General features: G+C 43.8%; 1 protein-coding gene across 1 annotated transcript in view; it reads left to right on the forward strand.

Moving 5' to 3' along the window:
* The first annotated feature begins 1,339 nt into the window (after nt 1-1,339).
* Nucleotides 1,340-17,852, forward strand: part of pear1 (platelet endothelial aggregation receptor 1) — a 36,540-nt gene continuing 20,027 nt past the window's right edge. Inside the window, exon 1 of the mRNA XM_083679250.1 lies at nt 1,340-1,385. The gene's annotated coding sequence lies outside the window, so the exon portion shown is untranslated. The remainder of the gene's footprint in view (nt 1,386-17,852) is intronic.

Raw genomic sequence — 17,852 nt, forward strand, 5'->3', positions numbered from 1 at the left:
TTATCTGTGTGAACACTCAGCAGCAGGAAAAACACACGTCCTGAAGTCCCAAGTTATCATCGCCAGACTACTGTTTACCAGGAAAGCCTCCTCTTGCTGCCTCATAGTCCCTAGTCCCCATAAACCACACAGCTAACAGTTATCTCAGCAGAGTCGGGTAATATTATTGTGAGCCAGAAATACCCAACGGCAATAAAAATAAAAAAATAAAAAAAACCTGTGTGTTCACTGTCTGGTCAAATGTAACATCCCCTGTCCTGAAACTCAGTGACCTACTGAGGAGGATGGGAAAGTCCCAGAGGAAAAGAAAGGGAATCAAAAAAAGCAGCAGACTCAGAGAGAAGTGAGTGTAAAACGATAAGCATACATTTTTCTGCCAAAGCAATTTCTGTTAGGCATATGTTACCTATCTTGAGTAATTCTGTTCAGTTGTACCCAACAACTGTATTGTAACTATGTTGGACCCAGTGTGTGGTATATGTTACTGATGCACGCCTGTCCCCCCTATGGCTTGTAGTGAGCTGAGGTTCGGCCTCAGTGGAGGCTGGTGGAGGTATAAATCGGAGGACGAGCTCATTGTAATGAATGGAATAAGGAATGGTATCAAACACGTGTGCCTGCACTGGGCCAAAAGCTCTTAAGTTTAACAAAGCGTGCAATGAGTTCTTCTGTTTTCCATCAAGCAGTTATTGCACTGTCCATTGACCCTTACTTTAACAATCTGACCTACAAATTCCTGATCTTATCCCTAACCTTTTATCAGATCTTATAGACTTATTTTACTGTGGTAAATTATGATTCTGCCAGTTAAAGGTATGTGTTGGAGTTAAATGGAACGAATGACCACTTGATATAATCTCTGGTGTATAGACGTATAGTGCATTGACAACAAACTGAAATCATAAACCCACACACACTCAGTGAAAGGATTGTCATTGCTGTTATTAGAAGCCAATGAGATTGCATCTTTATGATCCACTATCATGAATTTCATCTAATCATCAGCAACTTTTTTGATAAGGAAATTGGGTTCAGATTCAGGTTCCAACGTGAATGTTAAAATATCATAGGAATGGTAAAGATTTCATAGTAAAATGGTAAAATATCAATGGTAAAATATCGCCCCCCACCGCCCCCGTCTCTCTCTCGTCTCATACTGTACTTTTGTGAACTCGATCCCCTCTTGCCAAGCTCTGTCTAAGGACCCTCCCCCGATGGATGCGACACAAACTTGAGCACTGAAGTTGGGATTGTTTAGTCGGCTGTCTGTATGTGAACATCTTTTTCTGCCGTTGAAGAATTGTTATAATTGTGTGAGTGTCGTTTGAAGTTCGAAAACACTGACACAAACTCGCCAATAACGTGGATTAATGCAGTAAATCAAGGTGAGTACGATATCCAACTATTTGTCATCGTTAGTGATGTATGCTGAAAATGATTATTATGATACAGATAAGATTCAGCGCAATACAAGTTTTCATGTTAAGTGTTGTTTATATATTTGATGCCATTATTCATTAGGTTCTATACATTTCTCAAAGCGTATAGAAAATAGCCCCATTCTGAGGTTGAAGATTTATGGATTTATGGAGTGCAATACGTTTTATATGGAACGTATACATTTCCCTTACTAAGTCTTCACACTGTAGGCTAGCCTGCGTAATACAATGCGTTTCATTTGACAATGTGTCTATATAACAGTGTAATTAGGCATGTGTATAGGCCTATTGGATAAGGCTTACAGTTGTTTGATTTGGGATAAAGGCTATTTTATGACTTCAGTTGGGTCCTAGTACCACCCTATCAACCCAGACATGTCTTTATGACATACTTATGCACTCAGTCTGAGCTGCATAATACATTGTCAAACAGTGTAACTTAAAGGTGCAACCTGTAATTCAAATAACAACAAAGTGGGCTCCCCGCCACTTATTTGGTGAACAGCTGTGAGACGGGGCTGGAGAAATGTGACCACTCTCAGTTTCATAGACACAGCTATGGACGCAAGGACTGTCCATCCATGAGATCAAAATAGTATTTTTATGTTTTGAAACTATACAGTGTTTATTTACTGTTTCATTGTTTACAAACAATGGAGTAAAATAAGCAGTTGATCGAAGCTCATGAGGCAATTGTAAGTTTTGTTCTTCAAGAAGCAATGGCTATAATTGCTATATAATTTAAAAGTCCAAACATTGATGTGCCGATTACAGATTGCCCCTTTAATTCTTTGGGATTCAATCATGTGTGTTTTGTAGTGGTTCATTCATATTCTGTATATCTTAATGATGCAGTTGCTGTAAGTTGTCATAGATAAGCAATGAAGTTGACTGCGTAATGTGCATTACTCTATCTGGCTTTTTGGTTAAAACTTCTCAGTTGGTATGTTGCTTCAAGACGAATGAAAAGAACTAATTACACTGATAGAGGACACCGTGGAAATCAACACACATCATTCCAGATGTTGATTATGACACTTCAGTCCAAAGTCCATTTGTTGTAAGTCGCTTTGGATGAAGGCATCTGCTAAATGCCATAAATGTAAATGTAAATGTAAAGCCACTCTATTGCTATTATCTGTGATCCACGAAGCTGTGATCTTCTGGCTTCTCTCCACCGGAGAATGCAGAGGAAGTCTATGGGAGGAGGTCTGTTGTTGCTTCCTGATGACCAGCCTCCGCCTCTGTTGTGTTTTCGTTTTATTTCACGCTTGGGGGGGTACTCCAAGATCTTAATCGACCTGAGGCTTTGTGACTCATGGCAGTGGAGCGTACAGATGAGGCGGCTGTCACTTCTGTCACTGTGTGACACATCGTGACACGGTCTGAGTCAATTTCCATATGTAGCCTATCCAGTTGATAGCATATGGAGCAGGACAATGACGGTGGGCTTTCAGTGCCGATCTGACACGTCCAAGAAATGTGTGCTTAGATATGTAGAAATAATTTGAGTGTGTAAGTGACACATGGACCTGTTCAGCATATGTTATGCATTCTGTTTATTGCTCCCAAATGAGACTGACATGTGACTTTTAACGACCAACTGCAATCCATTCCACCAGGTGGAATGTCGATTGGATAGAACCAAGCTCGGAAAGTTCTTGGACAGATTTTTTTTTTTCTTTTTGCATTGCATTGCATTTACATGTATTCAGGGGTCTAAACAACTGTAGTCCAACACCCATAAATAAAGAGAACATGTGAATGGAGGCCCTCTGTGGGACCTGGCGCTGTTGCACATTAAAACACCTCAACCACCTGGAAAAAAACCCCCCAGATATGAGTGATTACCACAGTAAACCCCTGACACCTGGATCTGACAGCTTCTAACCGTCCCTCCACTGTGCTCTCCAAACATTCCGGCCAACAACGTCGTTCCAGGAAACCACACTGACATCGGTCTGTAGTCTGTGGACCACTCTCCAAAAGTAGATGGCCAGAGATTCATTGTAGATCCACTGACTCTGTTGTCTATACATTCTTTACAGCTCATCATTGGTAGACACATAGTCTCGTTCCCCCCAAATGCACAAAAAGGTCTGGCGGACCAACGCGTCCAACTTGGCCTTCATTAAGCCAATAGATAGAGCGTAGAAAAACGGACGCCACGTAGCCATTGGCTTTATCTTGATCAATCATCTCTGACAGCACCCCCCCCCCCCCCCCCCCCCCCAGTGCTTGCACACCAGACGTTTCCGATTCGGCGCTACGCCTTGCAGCCATGTGATTCGTCGAAGTCAAATAACAAATACTTTACTCAGAAAATTCACTCCTCCTAAGGCCAGGTTTGAGTCGTTGTTTTTCCAGGCTTATACACGCTGTGCCTGGGGGTTGAGGTTAGTAGACATCCGTCAGTGGTGTATTGAGGATCTCTTTTCTGTCTGTGATACAACAACAAACCCGTCTTATATATCAAGCAGCTGGAGATTCTCCCTTGCTCTCCTGTTTGTCTGCCCTACTTACCCTGTGTTTGTCCAGGAGACTAATGTTGAGGTCTGGTGAGCCATTGGATACAGTATGTTTTGGTTCGGGATGACACTGACCAGAGACCCCAGAGCAGAGGTATAAATAGAATGAACAGGGGCAAGGTATATGTAGTTACATTTGCTTCCCGTTAATTTGATCTTGCAGTGGCAGACCCCTCTGTTTATAAAGGTTTATTGTGACGCCACATAGAGCACACTGGGTTCTGTAGATGTTCTTTGTCAAAGCCATGACTTTCTGTGACAGATTTATTATGGTCTCAGGCCACACACCATTCGTGTGTTATGCAGAGTTGAGATCACAGTCTTCAGATCCTTGCTGGTTTTTCAATGAAGTGTTTTACTTCATGGACTCACTCAAAGCAGTTCAGAATTAAGAAGCGTTTTATTTCATGGAGTCACTCAAAGCAGTTCAGAATTAATTAGCGTTTAACTTCATGTACTCACTCAAAACAGTTCAGAATTAATTAGCGTTTAACTTCATGTACTCACTCAAAACAGTTCAGAATTAATTAGCGTTTAACTTCATGTACTCACTCAAAACAGTTCATAATTACATACCATCCACAAAGGTTGGATGAATGTACAGTATGTCCTCTGGGAGGTATGTGATTCAACACAACAACCCTCCTAATTTCTGTATTTTGTTTATTTTTGATTGTGAAATCAAATCAGTGAAATCAATATTGGACTTGATAAATCATTGCAATGGAAAACACAATAGAGTGCAGGCACGTTCAAAAGAAAGTGACAAGAATGGAATATCCCTACCACACGCTCACGGTATACAAGCCTTTCAACTCCCATGTGCTCTGCAGACGTGCAGATAATTTGGAACAGAAACGACTGTAGCCGTGCAGCCCGTGGTTTTGGGCCTGTTTCTCCTTTTGCTTCCACACTCTCACTTTGGAACATGGACAGTTTCTGTAGGCTCTGGCTCAAATAGGCCTGTGTAAAGAACAGAGGTTGGGGTTTTGGAGAGAGAGGAGGAGGGGGGGACTGGGGGCGGGGGTGATGGAGTAACCACAGAGTACTTGTACTGTGGTGAGGGTCTTTCCTGGAGTTGCTTTTGTTGTTGGTTGGTTGGCGGTGTCGGGTAGTGAGGGTCGAGGACGGTGGAGACATAAGTAATTAAGATTTGGGGGTCTGTTCTGGTGCCTCCAGTTTCATGCGGTGTCTGTGCAGGAAGGCTGGAGCAAACAGAAACTTGAGCTCTGGAGGGAGGACATTTAGCACCGTTGCTGAAGTCTTGCTTTTTCCTGTCCCTAATGAGATATTTGTTGTTCTTGCGCCATGTTGCTTTCAACAGCTGAAGTGAAGTCATTTATGTAAATGAAGCAGATGCCATTTATTTTATAAATGTTTGGATAAAACGCTGTATTTGCCATGCATAATGTAAATTCTGCATGTGGAAATAAATCACAATTATGTCATGCTTGGCACCCCGTTGACATACGCTGGTAAATCCACATTTGATGTTTTTCTTGATTCCAAAGCCAGAGCCACTGCAACAGCTGTAGACCTACAGTACGACTCCACTCCAAGGACCCTCCATCATGCGTTTTATGAGTGTCCCTCCCCTCACTACAAACATTTCCATCACATAGGTCAGGTAATAAAATGGAGAGTTAGTCACAGAACTTGAGGAAATGCAATGCGAGGGAGTATCGCATCGCCCGTGAACATTGACATTATTTAAAACAATATACTACCCGTGTCTGGAAAAAACATACAGTACATAAAATGGCGGAGGGAGAATCCTGATGGATTTGCTGCCTGGAGTATTTCTCATGTAAGCAACAATGCCAGCGGTGCTAAGATGGTGTTGACGAATTGTTCTCTCACTCGTCGGTATTCCCACCGTGGTGGTGTTTACTTGTCAGAGGAAGAGAAGGTTGGGATGCAGACCTGGGTTTACAAGCAAGATGTTTCCTATCAGCTTCCTATTGTTTGTCCCAGTTCTGTGTCCCCCCCCCCCGCCACCGGCTCCCCGCAGTAATGAGCGAAGGGAAAAGGGGAGTGAGGACTTGTCGGACTGTGGGGGGTTCGGGGATGTTTTCCGTACTGTCAAAGGCAGAACTTTTCTCTTTTCGCACCATGGCAGAGAAGCCGAGCCGAACAAACAAACTATCTGGATCATGGGACAGTTTGTCCAGTTCTTATTTCGAGGTGAGGTCATGGGCCTGCAGAGACAGTAGTGTGAGGTCATGGGCCTGCAGAGACAGTAGTGTGCAGTAAGCTTTCTCTAAACAGCAGAACTAAGGGATTAGAGACTCACGGTCACCCCGCTCTGAAGGTATCTTTGTTGTTGGAATGGGAAGCGGCAGTGATGCTCACTCTTTTACGGTGTATAAACTACTAAGGAAATGATTTGGTCAATAATTGTGACCTACTTGCACTTATATAGCAGTTTATAGTCATCGGCTGTACTTAACATGGGCCTAGATGCTTGTTAAATTTTCACTGCTCTTTTTGAAAATGCAACAGATTGACCTTCATTATCTCAAATTCATACAGACCATCTACCTTGACCCAATAAATCCCATTTTGCACAAAGACAAAGAAAGTGTTTCTGACATTTCCACCTTCCTTTCCTTCAGTAGGGGAGATCCTATGAGGTCTTTCACCCAAACAGGACGAGATGGCCCTAGCTCCCTCTCCTTCCTCCCCGTCTCCCCTGCCTCCTCGTGTTGTTTTCCCAGGACGTCCTGTGTGGCGGCGTGCATCTGGTCTCGTCTCCAATTGCCCTCTGTCTTCCTGTTGTGTAGGGCAGACATGCAGGTGTCATACCGAAAAGTCCCCAGTGACAATGGCTGAAATCACATGGCTGAATTGGCCCTTTGCCTTTTGCATAGGTTGTGCTGAATCCATCGGGTTTTCTAATACGGTGCCCAAGTGCCGTCACCTACACAGTTGGTCTTGAAATAGGTCAGCACAGCTCCACATCTGCGAATGGAATAGTCACACAAACAAAGCATAGGAACATTTTTAAGGGTTCACCTTCAGGGCAGAACGCGCGTCCCAAGTTTTCAAGTGAAAAGAATTAGCCTTTAACTTCCAGATGTTTAGAACGAGGTCCATCTGGCCCGAGAGAGATTCTTTTGGGGTTCTGTGAAGAAAAAGCTGTGATAAAAAGATCACAGGTTTCCTCCTCGCCCTCCAGAAGAGCAACACAACGCCAGCCAGAGGCAGGCCAGTAAATCAATGGGGTTTAACTGGGAGGAATTTACTGGCCCAGACTGGACTTCCTGGAAACGGAGAGAGATAGTGAGAGAGCCAGACTGGTTCCTTATGGTACAGTACCTGTCACCTTCCTCTAATGGTTCTTATACAGTACGCCCATCGCTGTCCCATTGAACCTCTATTAGGATGTCATTTTGCTTCACTCATGGGCGAGACCGGTGGGAGGCTGTTGGAGGCAGAAATCGGAGGACGGGCTCATCTAATGCATTTAACGGAATGAGGAACGGTGTCAAACGCGTGTGATTTGATACCATTCCTCTTTCCGTTCCATGCATTGCAATGAGCCTGTCCTCTGCGATTTCTACCTCCACCGGCCTCCACTGGGTCAGACACTTGGTCACGTGAGACCAGTTTCTAGGCGCACATCTGCCTGCATATGAGCTGCTCAGTGTCTCTCCATGAATTATGCATTAATGATCTAACCGCATTTTCCTGCAGGCCCTTCTGCATTTAGGGGCTCATGAGGTAAGTACGCAGGTGGGACACCATTATAATCCCAAACAGGATATGATGCACAAATCCATCCTGTAATAGCATAGCAGCGGCAACAACAACAACAACAACAACAACAACAACAACAAAAACACTCGTACCAACTGCTATCCCCAAATGGGTTCCAGCACTAGCTTATCTCCCTGGCTGCAAATAAACTTGCCAGCCAGTCACATTAGTAAGTGGTGTCTTAATAGAAACCAGATGTGTGGTTATAGTCTGTTATCGTAAATCGCTCCTCAGTTTCAGAGAACTGTGGAGTGTAAATCCTATTAAAGCTATTGCTCTGTCCATAGTGATGTACTGTATGACGTCCCTATCAGTGACATACTCACCCAGTACCACATTCAGTACAGGCAGAGGGCAGAGTGAATGTACAGTATGTTTCGGTTAATGTGGCAAATCTGTATGTATTATTTTCGGGAGTCTGATCTATAGTACATTTCACCAAGATGCAATATTTTCCAACTGCCGCTCTGTTAGCATTAGTGCTAGCATAAGCCGAGGCAGATTGTACTCTGATACCACACCCTGCCACTGAAGAGGGGGCTCCATGTTACAACCGGGATCTAGGACCTAATCTACATGGGAATCTGCCAAGGAAAAGGGGATAGTGGCTGGGAATGGAGAGAGAGAGAGAGAGAGAGAGCGTATGCCTGTGTGTGTGTGTGTGTGTGTGTGTGTGTGTGTGTGTGTGTGTGTGTGTGTGTGTGTGTGTGTGTGTGTGTGGAGGTAGAAGAGCATGCAAGATCCCTATAAAGTGAAGTCTCAATGTGCACATCTGTGTTTATGAGGATGTGTGATTTAAAGGTTTCTGATGACATTGCGATTCTTTCAGCCCATATCAGTTCAGCATTTCCTTTTGGTAGACTACTTTCCGCTTGCATGTTTCCTTCAGTTAAAAAATACGAGGCAAAATGGTTGGACTCTTCCCATTCTATGATCAATGATTGATTGGCTATCAATTGATTTAGGAAGACTAAAGTATGTTAAACCTTCCTAATACAACAATGGCTTTACTAGACCTGAATGTTCAAATGATGAGGATTGATTTCATGTGTCGAATCAAAAGCAATAAGCCTAACCCTGGTATTCAATTCATCAAAGATCATGTCGGGGCCTCAGTCATAGACCTCTTTGTTCATCTCTAGTGGCCAGTGGACTGTCTTTGTCGATGCTGTTTTCCAACTGTTGATCGGTCAAAGAGTTCAGATGGGGATTTGTTTGTTTTCCAAGGCTCCACAAAAAAAATTCAAAGACTTGTGACCATGTGGCCTCTCTTGTCTACGTTGGAAGAACTCTGTGTACAAATAGAATGGATGAATAGCTGAGTGTTATGTCTGGCGGTGTCATGAGAAGATCAGTCGGAGATGCTAAGGAGCATTTTGAGAGCTCCGTGATTATTTTACTCAGCTAGAGATTCCCACAACACTTTGGCCCCAAAAAGGGGAGGGTAGAGAAGATCAGTTGAAGAGACAGCATGTGGAAAAATAATGTGCGGTACAAAATTATGATTGAGGAAAATGAGACTGACGCTGAGGTGGAAATGTAGGAAAAGTAGATCTAAATACAATGTGGAGATCAGAGAGAATAAGTAGGAGACCGTCAGGAGGTAGAGGTTTTAAATATCTATATATCTATAATGAAACACTGCAAAGTGCAATGCCAAGTAGTGACATAGGTCATGGTAGCTAAACTGTATTATTGTCTTCACTGGCTGTCCATCGAGACATGCGTCTGTGTGAATATGTTAAAGCTGTTATGTTATGATATTCAGCCTTATGTATATTATGACGTTCACTTGTGTTTGTATTCCGATATACACTCACTGGCCACTTTATTAGGTACACCTGTTCAACTGCTCGGTAACGCAAATATCTGATCAGCCAATCACATGGCAGCAACTCAATGCATTTAGGCATGTAGACCTGGTCAAGACGACCTGCTGAAGTTCAAACCGAGCATCAGAATGGGGAAGAAAGGTGATTTAAGTGACTTTGAACGTGGCATGGTTGTTGGTGCCAGACGGGCTGGTCTGAGTATTTCAGAAACTGCTGATCTACTGGGATTTTCACGTACAACCATCTCAAGGGTTTACAGAGAATGGTCCGAAAAAGAGAAAATATCCAGTGAGCGTCAGTACTCTGGGCGAAAATGCCTTGTTGCTGCCAGAGGAGAATGGCCAGACTGGTTCGAGATGATAGAAAGGCAACAGTAACTCAAATAACCACTTGTTACAACCAAGGTATGCAGAAGACCATCTCTGAACGCACAACACGTCGAACCTTGAAGCAGATGGGCTACAAAAGGGGGTCCAACCCAGTACTAGCAAGGTGTACCTAATAAAGTGGCTGGTGAGTGTATACATTCTTTACAAAGAGGTTCACTTTTGATTATAGCGTGACCTACATTTGTGACATGCTTGCGTGCAGTGTGAGGTCAACAAGAGCTTGATGTGTTGTAGTGTGACTATAGAGGGTTCATAACCCCTCTATTTCAACACACACAATCCTCTGATTGAAAACCCTTTTACTTTACTGAATCTCTTCACTGTTATGCTGAATGGCAGGGCGAGAATGGGACTTGTTTATCCCAGCGAGCTTCAGTGTGCGTTACACACAGAACAGTGAATACTGTAAAAAAAAAAAAAAAAAAAAGATAACAGTTTAGCATGGTGCTAATGCTATTTCATCTGATTGTTGGAATGTATCATCGTATCATGAAACGGAATCATTTCAGTTCTAATAGAACAAAGAGATTGTGGGGTTGAGGGCACAAGGGGGCTTCACAGAGACTATATGGAACATCCTTTTGTGATGTCACCACCACACTACTGTATGGGTGATTTCACTATAGGGTCGGTCGGGCAGGAAGAGATGGGGAAGGGGCCGCTCTGAGCAGACAAGCTGCCGATGATTCACAGCGCAGCCACCAGAACAATCAAAATTCCAGCGGACATTTCAACGGCATCATAATCATCAGGATTCTGTTATGACTCAGGTCAGAGTCATAATATGGATGTTTTGAAATTGTTATGGCATGATGTGTGGAGGTGCTAAATTCTCAGTTGATGTAGTCATTTATTGTTTTATTAGTAATTTATTAAGTCATTAAGACATTTGTAGTTCCGTCAAAACAGTATAGTACGTGCTACTGAATGTCAGTTTTTGTGTTCATGTTGCTGTATTACTATAAGGATAATCATAGTAAATAAATCTACAGTTAAGGATTTGGTAATGCATAGAGTTAGAACGTTTAGTGGAATTGAGTTGTTAGCAATCATCTTCAGCATGAAGTTAGTAGAAGTGAAATCCTACTGTACAATCATGTGTCCTAGCATAATAACACTCCATTACACATATAATGAGTCCTGAATTGTTATTGGAGACTTCTAAACGATGGTCTTACGACAATGTCAACCTTGTGGTAATTCAACCGTGTTCTTGCTCTGCGCGTTTACAATGCAAGACTGTGTTTTCTGGTCATGGTTTGCCGAAAAGCTTTTTTTTTTTTTACAAGAATCCCACACAATCTGATCCACAGAACATTACAGTTCATATAATTACAGCCCTGTATGGTCATGTCCCTCCAAAACCTCAGCTGGGGCTTCCATTTTGGGTTTTCCACCATTTCACTTTCTTAAGCTTGTTTGAAGGACTAGTTTCTGTACATAGTCATCATCATTTTTAATCTAAGGTGTATGAGTGTTTGTGTGTCTACAGTACGTGTGAACGTGCACGTGTGTGTGTGTGTGTGTGTGTGTGTGTGTGTGTGTGTGTGTGTGTGTGTGTGTTTTTGCTTTTGCTTTGGCGAGAGAGCTTGTGAGGGTTTGTGTGTTTGTTTTTGAGGACCCCTACACTTTCCCTGACCAACAAAGCCACAGTCATTCTGCTTGTGGTTATGGTCTGCTGTGTGGAGGCCCAGAGGCTGTTCACTCTGTGGGCCTGCTCACGAGAGCACACGAGCCGTCGCTGTGGACCAAAGCTACAGGAAGAAGAGAGAGGCCTCCACTTGGCCAAAAGCCTAATACAACAAAGAGAGAACGTGTTTCCAGAGTGTCAGCGCTAAACACATTTGAATTGGCCAGACCCCAACACAACGTACCTTATCATATGGATGTGTTTGGTCTGAATGACCCCCATGCATGGCATAGAGTCAAGCATTACCTAAGACCATGAGGCACGTATCGCCATGGCTGTCGACTGTTCCTCTGTGAGTGGAGCTCGTGTTGATGACCTCATGAAGGCCAACAACAACAGCAGCATCGCCATGGTTTCCTTATCACCCCTTCCCTTCGTTGTCCATCACCGCCTGTCGAGGAGTGTCGCTGTAGGGACTGTGGCTATGACATAAGCTCTCTCTCTACCCCAGGACCACGTGACCGACATCACAGAGACAGAACCCAACACAAACACCCCCAGCTCGACTTTATCAGACTGCTAGCGCTGCCCTCTAGAAGGGGAGGAAAAGGCGTGGTCGTATCATGTAGGCCTCCTGACCCAGTTGTCTGAAACGTTATTGTTTTGGGGTCTCTCTCATTCTGTTCGATGTTAATGGCAGAAGTCACCCTGATTTGTGGAACATTTACATTTACATTTATGGTATTTAGCAGACGCCTTTATCCGAAGCGACTTACAACAATACATTTGTTTAAGTAAGTGAATCATCTGTCCAACAGTCATCATAAGACAAAGTAATCAATGCTCACACCAGGGGCCATAGGCAGTCGTAATGCCAGTAGGCTATTTTAGGACACTCTAGTTAGCAAGTGTTGGTTCCCAGTGGAACCTAAACTTGCACGACTGTAGAGCAGTGATGAGTGGAACGGTGGGTAGAGTACTACATCCTCACATCCTGTTATTTTGTGTTGGGCAGAGGGTCCAGGGCCACAGTGTGTGGGGATGCCAAGTGAGGACTGGCATAGTGTTGACAGGGTTGACATAGGACCGGTTTTATTCATTTTTTCCATTGCAACTCTCCTGATTAATGAAGCATGAGACAAGTTTTTCTATGACTTAAACCCCAGGGTGTATTGGCAAACTCCAGTGGGCATATGTCACTTTAATTAAGAGGCTGCAGCTGAGAGAGGTGTTGTTGAAGAGCATCCAAAACTTTTAAGTCTGGGCTTTTCCAGGAAAGTTCAGCAAAACTATCGGACAGATTTTTCTGAGGCACAATGGCATCATTAACTTCTTTGTCTGAAGAAAAGAAACAGACACCGAAATGTTCAGAGGTGCCTGTTTTTGGTCAAGGGTCAAAGTTCAAAGGGTCAAAGTTCACTCACATTAATCCTACAGCAGATAGCACACCCTGCAGTCTTTGAGCTCACTCAGCAAAATGTAGCCCTCCAAGAACCCCCAGAAAGCCCATCCCCTCGCTTCTCCCTCCCTTAGATCATCCTTTTGTCACGCAACTCCCACGAGAACCGTCAACAACATAATGAGCCGCCAAGAGTTTCCACTCAAAACTTTCCAGTGTGGGGGGGGATGAGCTCTGTGGTCTGGTACCACCCTTAGTGTACAATGTGACGCCCCTCCATAAACACTCCAGAATGTGTTGTGTTTGAGCAACATGACAATTTTAGTGGATAAACTAGAGGGATGGACCAAATCAACAGTTATGTGTCACATTGATCTGATTTGTGAAGAACCCATCTGTATTTGTACGGTACAGTATGGTAAGATTGGATGTGGCATTTAGTCGGTGTTCCATTAAATCCTCGTTCCCCCAAGAGTTGTTAAGGGTGCCCACACCCTCCCTTACTCACCCACCCCCTCACCCACCCACCCACCCGGCATGAGGCATTACAGCGACCAGAGAGTGTGTGCCAGCCTAGCTGTGGTGGAGGAGCTGAAGCCCCCATACGCGCCAAGACGAAATCCCAGATGCAAAGGATTATGGGTTTAATATGCAGTTTACAGTAACTGTGTTTTAATGGAGGGGGGTAGGTGCTGAGGGGAAGGGGTAGAGGGGTAGAGGGTTATACTGCAGAGGGAGGGGGGAATTGTCACATGGAACCCTCTATCTGATTCACTCCAACTGGCAATGTCTATCAGTCACTGCCCGAGGGCAGTTTTATGGATTTGTTATTCTTAGAGTTGAACTGTAAATCGAGGACACAAAGTCTAAGCCTGGAATAATACACATTTTTCCTCAGAAGGCTCTTTTAATACCGCTAATGACGGGAATTGTTTTGACGATCAGAAGCTGTCAGTTGACAGTGAAGTCGAATAGCTGCGAGGTTGACAAGTTTGGCATTTCGTTGGGCCTAAGTCTGTCTGTTTATGGTGACACGCATGGCAATTACATTATATGGTTATAATTGAAACTGTTTTCCAGGGATGTTACAGTATGATGATATGATTTATCATATAATGTTAACCTATAATCCAGCATGAAGACGGTGTCATGTTGGCAGATGAAGCCCACAAACTGGCAGTTGAGTTGGCATACTGCCACAGGTACTATATCTCCCTCACCTTCAAGTGCTGAGACCCACAGTAACCCATCCTGTGCAGTGTTGGCCGAGATAACTCAATACGGCTGTGGTTGATAATGTTTTTCCATGTTATATTTCTCTATTTGGCTTCAATTATTCCCAAAGTTCGAGCATTTAGAATAGTTACTACAGCCATTATGAAATGCTACGCATATTATTGATCCTGTAAGGTTATATTCTGGCACTCTGGCACTCTACAATGCCAGGAGAATCCCAAGGGTAGCTTTTCAGAAATAACTCTGAACTTGAGACTTCATATTGTGTAGTTTCTTCGTCTGGCCTAGATATTGGAGCCCCTCTACATGAAAATCTAGTTGTGCTTGGCATCTCTCTCTCTCTCTCTCTCTATCTCACTCTCTCTTTCTCTCTCTCTCTCTTTCTCTCTCTCTCTCTCTCTCTCTCTCTCTCTCTCTCTCTCTCTCTTGCTCTCTCTCTCTCTCTCTCTCTCTCTCTCTCTCTCTCTTTCTCTCTCTCTGTCACTGTTCCACAGCCAACACGTTTTTCTCTTTTTCCTTTCCTCTGTGACGCTCCTTTCCAAAGAGTGACTAATATTTTCTACCTCAATTAACATCTCAACCCCAAAGAGAGAGAATAAAAGAGAGAGAGAAGGGGCTGGGGGAGGTAAAAAGGCAAGCAACATTTTGATCAGTGCCATGTGCGGTGTCTAGAATTTCACCGTTTACTGACAGAATGAAAAAAAACACTTACTCTCTTATTCAGGAGGGTTATTATCCAATAACAACGACTCAGACCACTCCTTTGTCAGAATTGGATTGTCTTGGAAGCCAAGAGGCTGTGGATGTTCAAACTGTTAATCACTGTTGCATAGATCAGTGGTTTCACAGATGATAGTATAGATTTGGTCAGTGGTTAGAATTGTGGAAAATTATGTTGTTGACATACTGTCTGAAATAATCATTGTTCTGTTTTTAGCTTTTTCCTACGTTTTGATCCCGTAGTTTGTTTGTCAAGGTAGAATGTGCTGTTTCGTAGAGTCAACCTACAGGTGGCGTACATGTGCGTGAAATTATGTCAACATAACTGTTTTTGCAGTAATTTCTAAGCATTCTGTACGAACTATGATTGAAACTGACTGTGGTAGTAACATGCATGAGTGTCTTGAGAGATTAATTTGAAACCAGTGCATCTGTTTTCATTTGAGCCTTGTTCGCATTGAAGTCCCCATGCGGTTCTGGGAAGAGCATTTTGGGGCCCTCTCAGGCACCAGAACATTCTCCAGTGGGTATGATCCGCACACGCCTGGGCCCTCAGATTGGTTCTTGCCATTGTGAGCCAACACAAGTCCAATGAATTAGCAAATGTCCTCAAACACTATAAATAGTCTCTCTGTACTCGTTTCAAAGTATGGGACTCATTTTGTGTGTGGAGCATTACAAGAACATGAAAACAAACGAGCTGCTGATGTCTGTGTGTATGTGTGAGTGTGTATGTGTGTATGTGTGTGTGAGTATGTGTGAGTGTGTCTGTGTGTATGTGTGAGAGTGTATGTGTGAGTGTGTGTGTGAGAGTGTGTGTGTGTGTGTGTGTGTATGTGTGAGTGTGTGTGTGTGAGTGTGTGAGTGTGCGTGTGTGTGTATGTGTGAATGTGTGTGTGTGAGTGTGCATGTGTGATTGTGCATGTGTGAGTGTGTCTGTTTGCATGTGTTTGTGCGTTTGTGTCATAGAGTTTACCCCTTATTCTCTATTGTTTTATTGGGCCACATGAAAGTTAAACTGCGTTGGATAACACTGTCTGCTTTGCTCATTGAAACCAACCAAAAAGCATGTTCGTTCTCTCGCCTCCATTGGTTTACCAAGTCCAGACACCACCTCTGTGCTATTGGTTGCTCAGAGTGTCACTCAAGGCACATTTGCTGCCCACTGCACATATTGCATCTGAAACCAAAGGCTCAGTGATACTTGTATAATTTTCCATAAATAAAGCAACACACGGTCCCAGCCTTAATTTAAAAAGTTGATGGGGGGGATGGAGGGGGGGATAATGATAACTTAGGGCTGAATATAATGATGGTCTGCTCTCAGAAGCAGAGGTCAGGGCTGTATCATTAATCAATAATCAACCCGCGTTCTGGGTGGAGCAGCTAATAAAAGGCTATTTCAGTTTTGGAGGCCCTGCACCCCTTTAGCTCTCCATGCAGGGGTGTGTTACCCAACGACCAGACATGTCTACCTACTGCGCAGGGGAGGCTGGCGGAGGTAGAAATCGGAGGACGGGCTCATTGCAATGCATGGAACGGAATGAGGAACGGTATCAGTTTGATACCTTGAATTCGAACAGTAGCAGGGAAGGCTGGTGGAGGTAGAAATCGGAGGATGGGCTCATTGCAATGCATGGAACGGAATGAGGAATGGTATCAGTTTGATACCATTGCTCATTCCGTTCCATGCATTACAATGAGCCCATCCTCCGATTTCTACCTCCACCAGCCTCCCCTGCTACTGTTCGAATTCAAGGTGACCCAAACATGTGATGTGAACTGCTACTGAGCCTCGTTGCAAGCTCTTCATGTCTGCACTCATTAAGCTCTCTTTCTCAGCTCTTAAGAATCCCCATGCGGTCTTAAGGCTTTCTCTTATGGAGTGCAATTAAAAAAGAAAAAAGCTAATGAAAAATATTTACCCCAGTCCAATGAAGTGGCTGGTAAAGCTGATTGCTCCTCTTGATAAAAACCATATGCCTGTTCTTATAAAATTCTGTTTTTGTGGTGCGGGTTTTTTTGTATTTTTTTAGGAGTGAGTGTCTGTGCCAGAATGTGAATTATCTCCTGACAAAGGATAGGAGGGCTGTGAGGGGTGATATATTAAGAGCAACAGATCAGTGTGAGCACTTTGATTTATAGTGCAGGCCACACTGAGCCAAAGCTAAGCTCATCTTAGCTTTAACTGTAGGTTTGTTCAGGTGGAAACCGCTGACAGCAGCGCGTGGTGACAAACATTTCATGCGTAGCAGTTTGACTTGGGACTGTTTACACAAAGCTTAGGAAAAAGCCAGGACTTGGAGCCCCTAAAAGGGAGCCTCGGTGACATTGACAAGGAAAGTGAGAGGAGAAAAATCTTTGGAGGAGGTAGACCTTTTAATGCGTCTTGATTCTCAGTGTCTCGTACCCTGTGTTTACGTATCCATGGTAACAACCTTATTGTCAGTGACTAGATTTGCCATCGTTTCTGTCTTAACATTTCACATTATATGGTTTTCATTTGCCGTGCCTAGATCTCGATGTCCCTTCTTTTTTTGCTCGGCTGAAGGCAGATTCTCGTCGTCCTAAGGAAATGCCATATAAATAGTTGAATATAAATGTAAATAGTTGAATACCCCCATGCCCTTATTTTGTTTATGTTGATGACATGAGAAGCTGTGTAACAGCCACTCTGTCAGGGGGGACGCATTATGAAAACAGAAGGGAATAGCCTTGACCAATGCTATGTCAACACGACGTCCCCTCCTCCAAATACCGTCACTTTCCCACGATGGGGGGAACGTCCCTTCAGCCGACCCATGCCACAGTGTTCCCGAACTTCTTTGTCCATTTCCATGGGAGCTTTTTTGGGGGCAAGGGCCTCTCTTTTGGGAACGGCCTCCCTGCCGCTCCCTGAGAGCCTGCGCTGGTCCCCATC

This window comes from Argentina silus (assembly GCF_951799395.1).
Source record: "Argentina silus genome assembly, chromosome: 10".
NCBI classification, from domain to species: Eukaryota; Metazoa; Chordata; class Actinopteri; order Argentiniformes; family Argentinidae; genus Argentina; species Argentina silus.